General features: G+C 44.4%; 1 protein-coding gene across 5 annotated transcripts in view; it reads left to right on the forward strand.

Annotated features, from left to right (window-relative positions):
• SLC8A3 (solute carrier family 8 member A3) overlaps positions 1-12,035 on the forward strand; it is a 147,795-nt gene that overhangs the window by 116,737 nt on the left and 19,023 nt on the right. The gene's annotated exons all lie outside the window — the stretch shown is intronic.

Genomic DNA, 12,035 nt, shown 5'->3' on the forward strand with positions numbered 1-12,035 from the left:
AGCCTTGACTAGATGGACCTTTGTTGGCAAAGTAATGTCTCTGCTTTTTAATATGCTGTCTAGGTTGGTCATAACTTTCCTTCCAAGGAGTAAGCATCTTTTAATTTCATGGCTGCAGTCACCATCTGCAGTGATTTTGAAGCCCAGAAAAATAAAGTCAGCCACTGTTTCCATTGTTTCCCCATCTATTTCCCATGAAGTGATGGGACCGGATGCCATGATCTTAGTTTTCAGAATGTTGAGCTTTAAGCCAACTTTTTCACTCTCCTCTTTCACTTTCATCAAGAGGCTTTTTAGTTCCTCTTCACTTTCTGCCATAAGGGTGGTGTCATCTGCATATCTGAGGTTATTGATATTTCTCCCGGCAATCTTGATTCCAGCTTGTGCTTCCTCCAGCCCAGCGTTTCTCATGATGTACTCTGCATGGAAGTTAAATAAGCAGGGTGACAATATACAGCCTTGATGTACTAACAAGATAGAAACAAAACAGGGTGACCTGATGGGAAGTAGTTAGAGTCAATAAAAATGGGTGGACAAAGAAGTAACAGGTGAATTGAAACATTTAAAAAGGCCCTGATGATAAGAATCTGGAAGGTCCCAGGCTTAGGAAAGAATTTAGTGAAAAGGCACTAAAGCAGGGTTGAGGTGGATGCATTTGAGAAAATGGAAAGAAAACTAGTAGAGCTTGGACAGAGTGGATGGAGGAGGCGTGGTATGGCACGAGTTGAGGGTAAGCCAGACGGAGCTCTGCAGACCCGGTCAGGTCCTCACGGTCGTTCAGGAGCCTGTAGCATCAGTGTCCATGGAAACTTGTCTGAAGTGCAAATTCTCAGCCCCTACCCAGACCTCTAGAATTGGAAACGATGGGGATGGGGCCCAGAGTTTTGAGTGTTTCATCAAGCCCTCTTAATGATTCTGAACATGCTGAAGTTTCAGAACTTATGGGCTCAGTTATGCTGGGTTGATTTTTTTTTAATTTTTTTGGTTGTTTTTAAATTTATGTGCTTATTTTAATTGGAGGATAATTACTTTACAATATTGTGATGGTTTTTGCCATACATTGGCATGAATCATAGGCAGTTTAATTTTATTCTCAGTGCACTGGAAATCTACTGAGGGTTTAAAGTACAGGAGTGGCACATTATGATTTTCATGAAGAATTTTTTAAAGCCCCCTTGCTGTTGAGAAGAGAATGGACTCTTACTTCGGCAAAAGGGATGGAAGCAGGGACCGGGTTGACTTAGGTGGCTATCACAAGGGTCCTGGCCAGAAATGACAGTCGTTTGCGCAGAGTACCAGTGACGAGAACTGGGCCATCCCTGATAAGGGCAAGGGCCACAAAGAACTGGCTGCCACCATCCAGAGGACAGTTCAAAGGCAGTGCCTTCAGAGAGGACATTCTGCCCTCCCCAGTCTTCTCCCTTTTGTCTAAAATTACGAAGTCCGAAATGGAGATTGAACCTGTCTTCAGAGGGTGGGGACTTACCTTGCTGCATAAGGATAGGTGAGGTGGGCAGCAGTGATGAAGGGATGGACTCTAAACGGCTGAGAAAGTTGGGAGCCTTCCTGAGAGGCCTAAGGGGTTAGTTTTGGAGGGTGAAGTAGGAGCCCTACACTTTACACACACAGAGACGTGCTTGACTGAAACCTGTTATTTCCAAAAACAAGGGTTGTACTTTTTGGCTTATATCACTATCCACAAAAATCCTGAGAGAGAGATAAGGGCTCCTGTTCTCTCATTTAAGCTCAGAGAGGGTGAGTGCCTTAGGAGAAGGCATTGAATGAGAAGCAAGAGCTGAATACAAACTCCGATCTTTTGCTTCCAAGGCTAACATCCTCTCTGTTAACACAAGTCACCAAATGACCCCTGAAGTGGGTTAGGATGACGGTGCAGTGAGCCATACACATGCAGGGTGGCTCCTGTCTTTATTTAAAATTTTGGTATTCATTATGAATTTTTTAAACTTAATTCCTTCTTTTTAATGTTGCATTAAAATATTACTTATCTTGATCACTGAGTTGCCTGGTGGACCCCTTAGGTTTTGGACCTTTTACTTGCTTGTCTCACCCTGGTCCTGGCTGTGGACCTGTTACTCTATTCTGTAACAGCCTCTTCCATTGATCGTGAGCAAAACTTCAGACCTTTATCACAGAGCAAATAGGATGTCCATTCTCCTCACCCTGTGAAAATCTCAGCTGCAGATTTTAGACTCTATTGCCCAAGAAACTGGCCTCCTGTCTTCCTGCCGAGATCACCGAGTAGCTGGAGGCTAGGCCTTGACACTGAAGCAGAGGGTACAGCACTTAGCACTCCTGCGCCCAGCAGGGGCCAGGGTTCAACCTGCCCACTCCAACCCTTTGACAATCTGAGCTCCAGTTTATCTCTAGGTGGTGCAAGACAAGAATTTTCTGTTTGGCTGGTAGAAGAAGGGAAGAACTCTGAACAGGAAAACAGGTCATCTAGAAATCTCAAAGATAGGGAATTCCCTGGGGGTCCAGTAGTTAGGACTCTGCACTCCACTTCAGGGAGCATGGGTTCGATCCCTGGTCTGGAAACTAAGATTCTGCATGCTGCAAGGCCAAAATAAAATAAAGTCAGTTCATCTTTAGAAAAGAAAAGTCTCATAGGCAGAAATTTCTGACAACCCCTTTGGAATCCACAACACAATTCACCCAAAATGGACCCAATGGTTGACACCCACCTGGATGCTCTCCTCTCACCCAGGGACGCTGCATCACAGAGCCCCAGGGCCTGCAGTTGGCCATCTACGTGAATGGATGGAATGCTACAGCTCAGCCTTAGTTTAGTTCTGAATTAAATCAGTCATGAAAACTCTAGTAGGACCAGCAGCTCACCTTCCATTTTGTTAAGTCCCTAATTGAAGGAGTTTCTCTGCCCAGACCTGGGACAGTAATCTTTCCTGAACTTGCTCTTCACTGGGATCTCTAAAAATTATCCACCAGAAGGGTGGGCTTTTTAAGTGCTGCAGTGGACAGGGATGTGAGGTGGAAAGTGAAGCTTTGACTGTGTTTAACTCAGGTCCTGAGGAACAAGCTCCTCTCTCTTCCTATTAGAAGGTTTTCCTTGGACCTGAATTTTCACATCTGTATAGTACGAACTTCACTCCTTTCTGCTTGAGTCAAAATTGTCCTGAAAAAAAAAAAAAAAAAAAAAGAGATCCCCAGCAGAGAGAGAAAAGACAGAAAGACCCAGCGTCTCCAAAGCTATGAATCAGTCACTTGTTCTCTTTGGAGCTGGAGGAGACACACTGTTAAATAAAATGATTTTATAGATTATTCTCACTGCCTTTCCAAGAAAGAGATTTATCAATTTCAAGGCACAGAAATGGTTTATTCCCAGATCATTGATGGGTTTCTTTCTTTTTTTTTTTTTTTTTCTTTTTACCCTCTCCTGTTGACTTAGAAGAGGAAGAGAATTGCAGCTGTGAGTTGTCCTCCTCTCCATTCTACTTTCTTAGGGTGAGTCAGGGCACACTTGGAACCCAAATAGGGCTGTAAATAACTGAGTCACATATGGAACTGAGACCCACACGTGAGACCAGTGGGGATTGGAAATTGAATTTCCCTTTGTGCATAACTAAGTAAGACTCCTGCAGAGACTTCTTTCAAGAAGGCCAGATTCTCCCTCCAGTGTACAGTGGGTTGTACCTAACCCTTCCCCGCCCCATCATAGATAGTTTCACTAGCATGCGCACACACACACAGTCAAGAGCATGAAACACTCCCTACCATAGAGCAGCAGAGGGGGAGAAATCTTTACTGCGGCTTGAAGAGCACTCTTCTCCCAGCAGAGACATTGCAGCTAGACAGTGGAGGAGCTCTTTTCCTCATGTGCACACATAGACTTTTATCTTGGCATGGTGGCCATGAGACATAGCCAAGCTTAGGAGCCTCCTTGACATTTGTGGCATGCTCAAAGCAAGACAGATTTGCACTGCTTGGGGAATGCAATCTGATGCCTCCACTGAGAAGTGTCTCCTAGAGCTTAATATTACCTGCTTTGCCATGGAAATGCCATAAAAGCATTGGTCAGGGGGAAAAAGGATACCTTCTGTGCATGTTCACACCACCAGACTGTGAGCCTCATGAGGGCAGGAACATGCTTTTGATCAGTATGTGGTCATATTGATGGGTGGGTGGACGGATGGGTGAGTGTGTGGAGGAATAGATATTCCAGAGAACATCTAATTCCTAGAATGAAGGGTCCAGTCTATATCCTCTATGAAAAGGGAGAGAGATAAAAATCTATAATCTTTTCTTCCCTGTAGGGCTGCCCTGTGGGGCATGACAGCCTTCCAAAGAAAGGGTGTCTACCAGAAAGGCAGACAGACTGCTGACTAAGGAGCAAGAAGTGAAAAGGATGGAGGAAGAAGAGAGGAAGTTCCGTGTTTTGCTCTGTATGCTTTAATACCATAGGAATCTTTGAGAGTATTTTACTTGAGTTATAATAAAGGAAAACACAAAAGGAAAAAAAAGAAAGGGTGCTTATTTAGAAGACCATATTTTTAAAACATTAGAAGATTTTCTCACTTTGTCCTGACCTATGGGAAGCAGAATGAGTGGCCCTGCTGGGGCTTTTGGTACTATTCTGGCTCTAAACATACCCTAAAGCCTTAAGTTCATAGTCATGCAGTCATTCCAGATATCTTTTTCCCTTTAGCCCTAGGTAAGAAGTTCTTCAGGTCTGGGGAAAGCAGGGGATTAGGAAAGGGAAGGAATCGGCCATGAGTTATGGTACCCAGCGATGAGCCCAGACAGTCCCAAATGGACAGGATGCACGTGAAGTCTTCAGACGTGGGTGTGCGCCCATTGACTTGCCCAGCAGTCCGGTCTTAATTGTCAGTGGAGACAGAACGCTTCTACATTTTGCCTAGGGGAAGCTACCCATACTTACAGGTTTTCTCTGATCAGCCCAACTAGTCATAAGTATGTGAAAGCTGCACACAGCAGCAGGCTCATCAGAAGGGCCCAGCATAGATGCCAAAGCAGCAGAAATCCTGTGCATGCTCCTCCTTACACCCCCGAACACCTTTCCCTCCCACTCTGTACCTCCCTGCCTGCTCATCCTCCCACCTACCTGGCCACTCCCCAGGCTGCAGAAAGTTATTCAGTGAAATCCATGTCTCTGCCTTCACCTGTCCCATATTCTTGTTCGTTCAAGCATGTGTGTGGAACAATCAGGCAAGAGTCTGCCAAGCGAGGCTGCCATGTATAGTTGTGCAGCCTGTGCACTGCATAAAGACCCTTCTCTCCACACCAAGTTCAGCTGTCTGACATGACCTACTGCTCTGGAAGCTGGAGGAAGGAGCTTTCTTCTTGCCAAGCTGTGTATCTCCAAGGCTGTATCTTGTCTCAGTTTTGCATAAAGGCGCTGTGGAGCCTAGCTGTGGCTCTACATCAGGACAAAGTAGTTCCATTACAAAATAGACACTGCAAGACAGTTCCAAGAGATCATCTGGCTCAGTTCCTGACTTCATAAAATTTTAAAAGGCCTTTCATATTAGTTGCTGTGAAACAATGTGTCATTTACTTAGAGATGTAACACAATACCTAAGTCACAATTCCATAGCTCAGAAGTCCAGGCATGGCATGGCTAAGTTCTCTGCTCAGGGTCTCCTGAGGCTGAAATCAATGTGCGGGTGGCTGAGCTCTTGTCTGGAAAACTCTGGGGAAGTGTCTGCTTCCAGCCTCATTCTGGAAGCTGGCAGAATCCAATTCCTTGTGGCTTTAGGTCTGGGGGCCCCCTTCCTTGCTGTCTGTCATCCAGAGACTAGTCTGCTCCTTGAGGCTGCCTGCTTTTCTGCTCATGGGATGCCTTCCATCATTAAGCAGCATGTTGTATCCTTCTTATGCTTCAAAGGGATTCATGCATGAAGTCTTCTGCCTTCCTTTTTCTTCAGCCAGAAGTGAAGCTTTCTGCTTTTAAGGAGTCTGGTGATTAGGTCAGACCCACCTAGATAATGCCCCTATTTTAAGGTAACCTAACATATCACATAACATCATGAGGAGGTGATATCATATTCACAGGCTCCAGGAATTAGGGTAGGACATTGTTGAGGAGACATTGTATTTTATTTTTTGTTGAGGTATAATTGATATACATGTTGTGCTAAGATGGGACTTGTTTGTTTATTTTAAACCTTTAATAAAAGCGAAAAAAAAGAATGCAGAAGAATACAATGCTGAAAACTTAGTATAAATGTGAATCTTACTAAATGTTCAAATCTGATATAATGCAAATTTTGTTCATGCTGTTTTACATTTTTACCAACTTTGGTTTGTATATTTGCCATTAAGTATTGGCAACAAAATTTTTCCGATTCACATATTTTGGCTACATTGTTTCTAACAGAAGATTTATTTCCAGTTTAAGAGAAAAATGCGTATGGTTTGTGCATGATCAAGTATATTTGAAAGATTCAATAACTGCTTTCATCTAATAAGTTCTGGTTTTTCATAAAATGCTGACATCCTCATTGAAAAATCTTTTCACATAGCTGATCATTTTGTTCTCAGAAAACGTATAAGGGATCATTGCAAAGTTCAGAATCATCCTTTTCGTTTACACAAAATTCCTCTAAAACAACTTGGCGACAGTAGACTAAAATTTACTCCAGAATATTTTCCTCAAAACAAAGTCAAACACAACAAAGACCATCACCTGAATGGATGGTCATCAGCAGTGGCCATCAGCAGTGGCTCCACGTAAGATGGGGCATTTTAGGAATTCAACCTACCACAGTCTTGTCACCCACCCACATTTATTTTAAAAACCAAATCCTTGAGCCTTTACCCCCCAAAGGCTCCTGTGAATAAGCTCTTTAAGATAGCTGCCCATTTTGAGCAAACACTCGCAAGTAGTAAAATAATTTGTAAATTGATCAGAATTACCTTTTCTCATCACAACCTCTCTGGAACGTGCTGGTAGAATCTGAAACTGTCAGTGGTCTGTTGGAACTGGCTTTTACCAGTTCACAAGAGCTAACTGTTATGTGTTTAAGCTTTTTGCAAGCTGGTTGTTCAAACTACTAGTACCCTAAAATTTACTATAGTGGCAGTATTTACACCATGGAAGACATCACCCCAAACCAAGGTTGCTGGTTTTTTTTCCCCCAATGAACAGGTTTACCAGCACACCACTGAGTGCTGATCTTTCTTTACAGGTCATCTCCTTGACCTCCTGTGGAATGTAGAACCCTTTCCACAGACCTTTTCATGCATGGTCATCATCCAACTTTTGAATACCACCAGAAATGGGGTGATCACTCCCTTTTAAATTGGTTGATCTCATTGATGTAATGGTATATGGTAGAGTTGAAGTCTGCCTTCTGGCCAATGGCCTCGGTCCTTTGGACACACCACTTGTGATGGCCCCAGGACCATTTGGAGTGGGTGCCATCTCCTCCCCAAGCAGACACCTCTCCTCTGGATCCACATATCCAATCCTGATTAGAAGGTCAGTCTTTAGAGCCACACTGTTTGAGTTCAAATCCCAGCTCTGCCACTCATTTAACTGAGACCTTAGGCAAGTCTCTTAACTTGCCTGGGCCTCTAGTTCCTCATCTATAAAATGGCAATAAAAATAGTACATTCCTACATGGGTTATGGTGAAGACTAACTAAATGAGATGATCTGTGTACCTTGCCTGGCATGTACCTACCTCATGGGTTTGTTGTGAAGACTGAATTATCTAATATACTAATCCTATAATCTAATATAGAATTCTAATCATTCTATCTAATATATAATTCTAATGAAGCACCAAAAGAGGACAGTACCTGGCAGAAGTAAGACTATTAAATATTAGTCAATTAATTCAAAACATGATGTCTTCATCAACTAAGTCACCCTGTTCAGGGTGCACTCTAATTTGCCTCTCAAAATGTAGTGTCAAGGGACTTTCCTGACAGTCCAGTGGTTAAGAATCTGCACTTCCATTGCAGGGGGCAGGTTCGATCCCTGGTCAGGAGCTATCCCGCATGCCACATGGTATGGCTGAAAAGCAAATTTAAGAAATTAAAAAAAAAAAAAAAGTAGTGTCAGAATGGACCCGATTCCAGCCTTTGCTGAAATGCTAGACTTTGATTTCAGCTCCACCTCCCTGACTGGCATTAGTTTTTGAGCAGCTACGTCCTTTTCCCTGAGTTTTTAGTAGAGTCAGAGAGACTTCCCCAAAAAGTCTTGGGGGCTGGACAAGCAGCATCCAAATACCCAGGTTACTTGTTAGAAATGCAGAATCTCAGGCCCCACCCCAGGCCTGCCTACTCAGAATCTGCATTTTAACAAGATTCCCAGGGGAAACATGCACACCGAAGTTTGAGAAGCGCTATTTTTGGGGACCTTATGACACACCGATTTTCAAGAGAAAACCAATGAGAGCATCTTAAGCCTTCTCATGAGATGAGACGCTCTTCCCCCAGACCTCGGTAGGGGCGGGGGAATGTCAGTGTTGGGCTGTCAGGCTGTGTTGAAGGTGGGAGGGGCTTTTCTGCCATGGTTCAGGGCCAGAAACCTAGCAGAGGGAGATGGGGGCTGCTGGCACCAACTTGAGAGATAAAAAGGACTAAAAGAAGAACCCAGCACAGATGTGAGGCTTCTGAAAGCTCCCACAGAAAGGCTAACAGCTCTGTCCTACGGCCCTGGGTCAAGGAAGCTTTGTGAGTGTTAGCTGGCCTGGAGCGGCCAGGATAAATTTAGAGATGATGAAAAGGAACACTTCTTGATGTGGTGAAGAGTCATTTAGTGGGAATCAGGAGGGAAGAGGTCACCAAGTCAGGGATTCTTTAGAGATTATTTCCAGCAAGGGAGGGCCGAAGGGTTAAGAAGCCACCTACTCACATTGCAAAGCAGAGTCAGATCCCTTTATTACCAGCCTATGCTGCCTGAATTTAAATGGGAGAATTCTGTGCTTCTTTGCTGTGGCCATAGCTTGGGAATGGCACCCAGAGTTTACCCACCTGCTTGTACGAAATAAGCTCCAGGAGTAATAAGGGACATATGCTAAAACCTCAACCTAGGTGACTCTGGGCAAGTTACTTAACCTCTTTGGGCATATGTTTTTCATCTTTAGAGTGGAAGGAAAATCACCTGTGTTACACGGCTAAAGTAAGGATGAAGTGAGAAAGTTCTTATGGCACTGAATGAGATGAAATGTATATGTTAGATTCCTTCCTTGTGTAAAGTGAGATTCACAAGGTCCTGATTTGGAATTGGGTTTCCTCATACAAAAGAATGTTCTGAGAAGGCCAGCGAGGCAGCCCAGAAATATGTTTCCTAATCCTTTCCCGGTTGCCGGTGGGTGAGGCCGTGGGGGCATCTTTTCAAGCAGCATAATCAGTCTTAGCTGGGAATGCTGCCTCCTTTGGCACCTGCCTCTGCAGAAGGCTCGGAGGAAAGGCAGGCGCAGACTTACTGGCTCTGAAAGCATGACCGGCTTTTAGGAACAGCTGCTCAGGATAATCTGACCCCATGACCATTTAGTATCTGCCACTGAGTGGAAGGGAAGGTCCCCTGGAGAAGGGACTGGCAGCCCACTCCAGTATTCTTGCCTGGATCCTTCCATGGACAGAGGAGCCTTGTCCTTTTGATGCCACATAAACATTCCTTCCTTGAGAGGCCATATTACCTCCTTGGGTCTCTTTCCTCCCCACCATGCCCACCCCTCCACCCTGGGTCACTTTCTATCATGTCCTATAGGCTATAGTATGAATTTTGTATTTATTCCAATTAAGGAGGCATGATAAGACCTGGATTTTATTTTTAACAGATAACCCTGTTGTCATGCAGGGAAGGAATTGAAGGAGGATGGCAAAGTCAGGAGCAGGAAAACCTCTTAGGAAGCTATTGTAAAGTCCAGGGGACAGGTAATGTTGTTTTGATCTAGGTCTTAATAGCAGAGGGAAAATGGTGATAAATTAAATGTTTTAGGGTCAGAGGTGGGCATCAGGCAGGGGCAGTCAATGGGAAGGGATGAGGTGAAGGGAAGGAATCAGGTGATTCTGGATTTAAATAGATGATGGTTCCATTGACTGAAATGGAGAAAAACAAGTTTAGAAAGAGAAATCAAGACCTGGCTGGTGACCCTTAATAAATGTAAATGTTCATCTGGCCTCATTTGTGGCTTAAGCAAAACTGAGAACTTTCTCAATTTTCTCCAGGCCAGATAATGTCTTAAGCCCAAGCAGATGTGGTACCTTCCCCACAAGCAATCTCAGGGAGGGAGTCTTACTTACATCCTGCCTCCTCCCCTGTGACACCTTCCAACTAGAGGTTTCTCCTTGCTCAGCCAAATTTCTTTTGCCACTACTTGTTGTCTGGCCTCATTTCTCTGTCTTCAACTAAGGTGTCAATGGCTTCTCTCATTCTGTTTATCCATTCACTGAAAATCAAACAAGCACAAGGCAGGCTGTGTTCCTGACATGTGGTCTGTCCAGCCCACAACTTGTCACTGGCAGGGACACAAAGCCAGATTGGGGGAGAATATGAGAGTCGCTCTCCATGTGACTTGAACATTCCAAGCCCCTCTAAGAACCCATCTGGCAGTTATGATCCTGTTCTGTCCAATTCCTTCTTGACCTGACTTCTATTTCCAGCCGGTGCTACCTCTTGGGTCACCATTTCTATTTCTTGACTTCCCTTTTATCCTCTGATTCAGTAACTGGAGATGAGATTTCTTTACATATTACTCTCGATGCACCAAACTGGGGTTATATTACTCTTAGTAATGACAGTGGCTATTTATTAAGCATTTACTAGGGAATGCACAACCTGCCAAGTGCTTCGCATGCATTATCTCAGTTAGGAACACAGTGAAGAGGTATTAGTATTCCACTTTACAAAGGAGACTTGGCAAGCTCTAGCAAGTCGCCTGAGGTCACCCAGCTAACTGAGAGGTGGGGCGGGGTTTGACCCCAGGTCACCATCTCTGATACAAACCCACTGCCCTGGAGGAGAGAAGGCCAAAGTATTGTGGCCTTTCAGTGACCCCAGTGGATGAGTCCTGCACTCTCTGGTGACCAGCCAGGTTAATCTGTGACTGGGGTGGGTGTGACAAGTGATGAGGGTTTGGAGCCTGTTTTTGAAGCAGTAGGGTGGCAGGGGCATTCACTTCATGAGCAATGGACCAACATCTGGTTCTACAAGATCAACAGTGTGGCTGGTGGAAGCTCTGTAGACATCCAGAGTTCTAACAGTGACTTGGGAAAGCACAGGAGAGAAGAGAGGTTATTCCAAGTCACAATGTAGCCATATTCCTACTTTATGCTAAATAATAAAGGGTGAAGCTGAAGGCCTCCGTCTCCCCCACAAAGCAGGCCTCGGGGCACCCGAGTGGGAAAGGGCAATGCCCTGGGGCAGCTGAGCAGGGCTCCTATGTGGCCCCTTCTCTCCCACCGCTGAGGGGAGACTCAGCTCCATGCCCACCCTTATCCCACAGTGTCTCTCCCCCTTAGTATCTGGGGTCTGATCTGGAAACGTCCCCCAAGTCAAGCACAGCCTGGGAGAGGCTCGGGACCTCCTCTGTTTTTGAAGCTCCTGGTAATATGTATTTTTTAAAGTAAAAAAAATATGCAAAACAGGGCTCCTGAAATTGGTTTTTGTTTTTCAATGTTTAACAGAACAACTACTTTTAGCACAAAAAACAACTTAATTGCGCTCATCACAAGATTGCTGTAGGATTTATGAATTAATCGTAATTCAGAGAGTCAGAATTCCTGTGATCCAGTCAGTGTGTTCCTCTGACAACAGAAGCTCATTTGCAGATCTGATCAGTAGTGTTTGACAACTGCTGTGAATTACCAGAAGGTGTGACTTGAGCCAAACGGCCCTCCAGGCTTCCCTGTGATAGTCACAAACACAGAGAAAGGGACTGGTTCCAGGCAAAACTCCCACGGGCCAGCAACATCCCCCCACACACTGCCTTTTCTGCCCTTTCTATAAAATAAACCTTTCAAGTCAGTATCAGCTGATTTCAAAAGAAAAAAAAATTTTTTTTTTAGTTCTCTCTTGCTCTAAAA

The sequence above is a fragment of the Capricornis sumatraensis genome, chromosome 2 (assembly GCF_032405125.1).
Source record: "Capricornis sumatraensis isolate serow.1 chromosome 2, serow.2, whole genome shotgun sequence".
NCBI classification, from domain to species: Eukaryota; Metazoa; Chordata; class Mammalia; order Artiodactyla; family Bovidae; genus Capricornis; species Capricornis sumatraensis.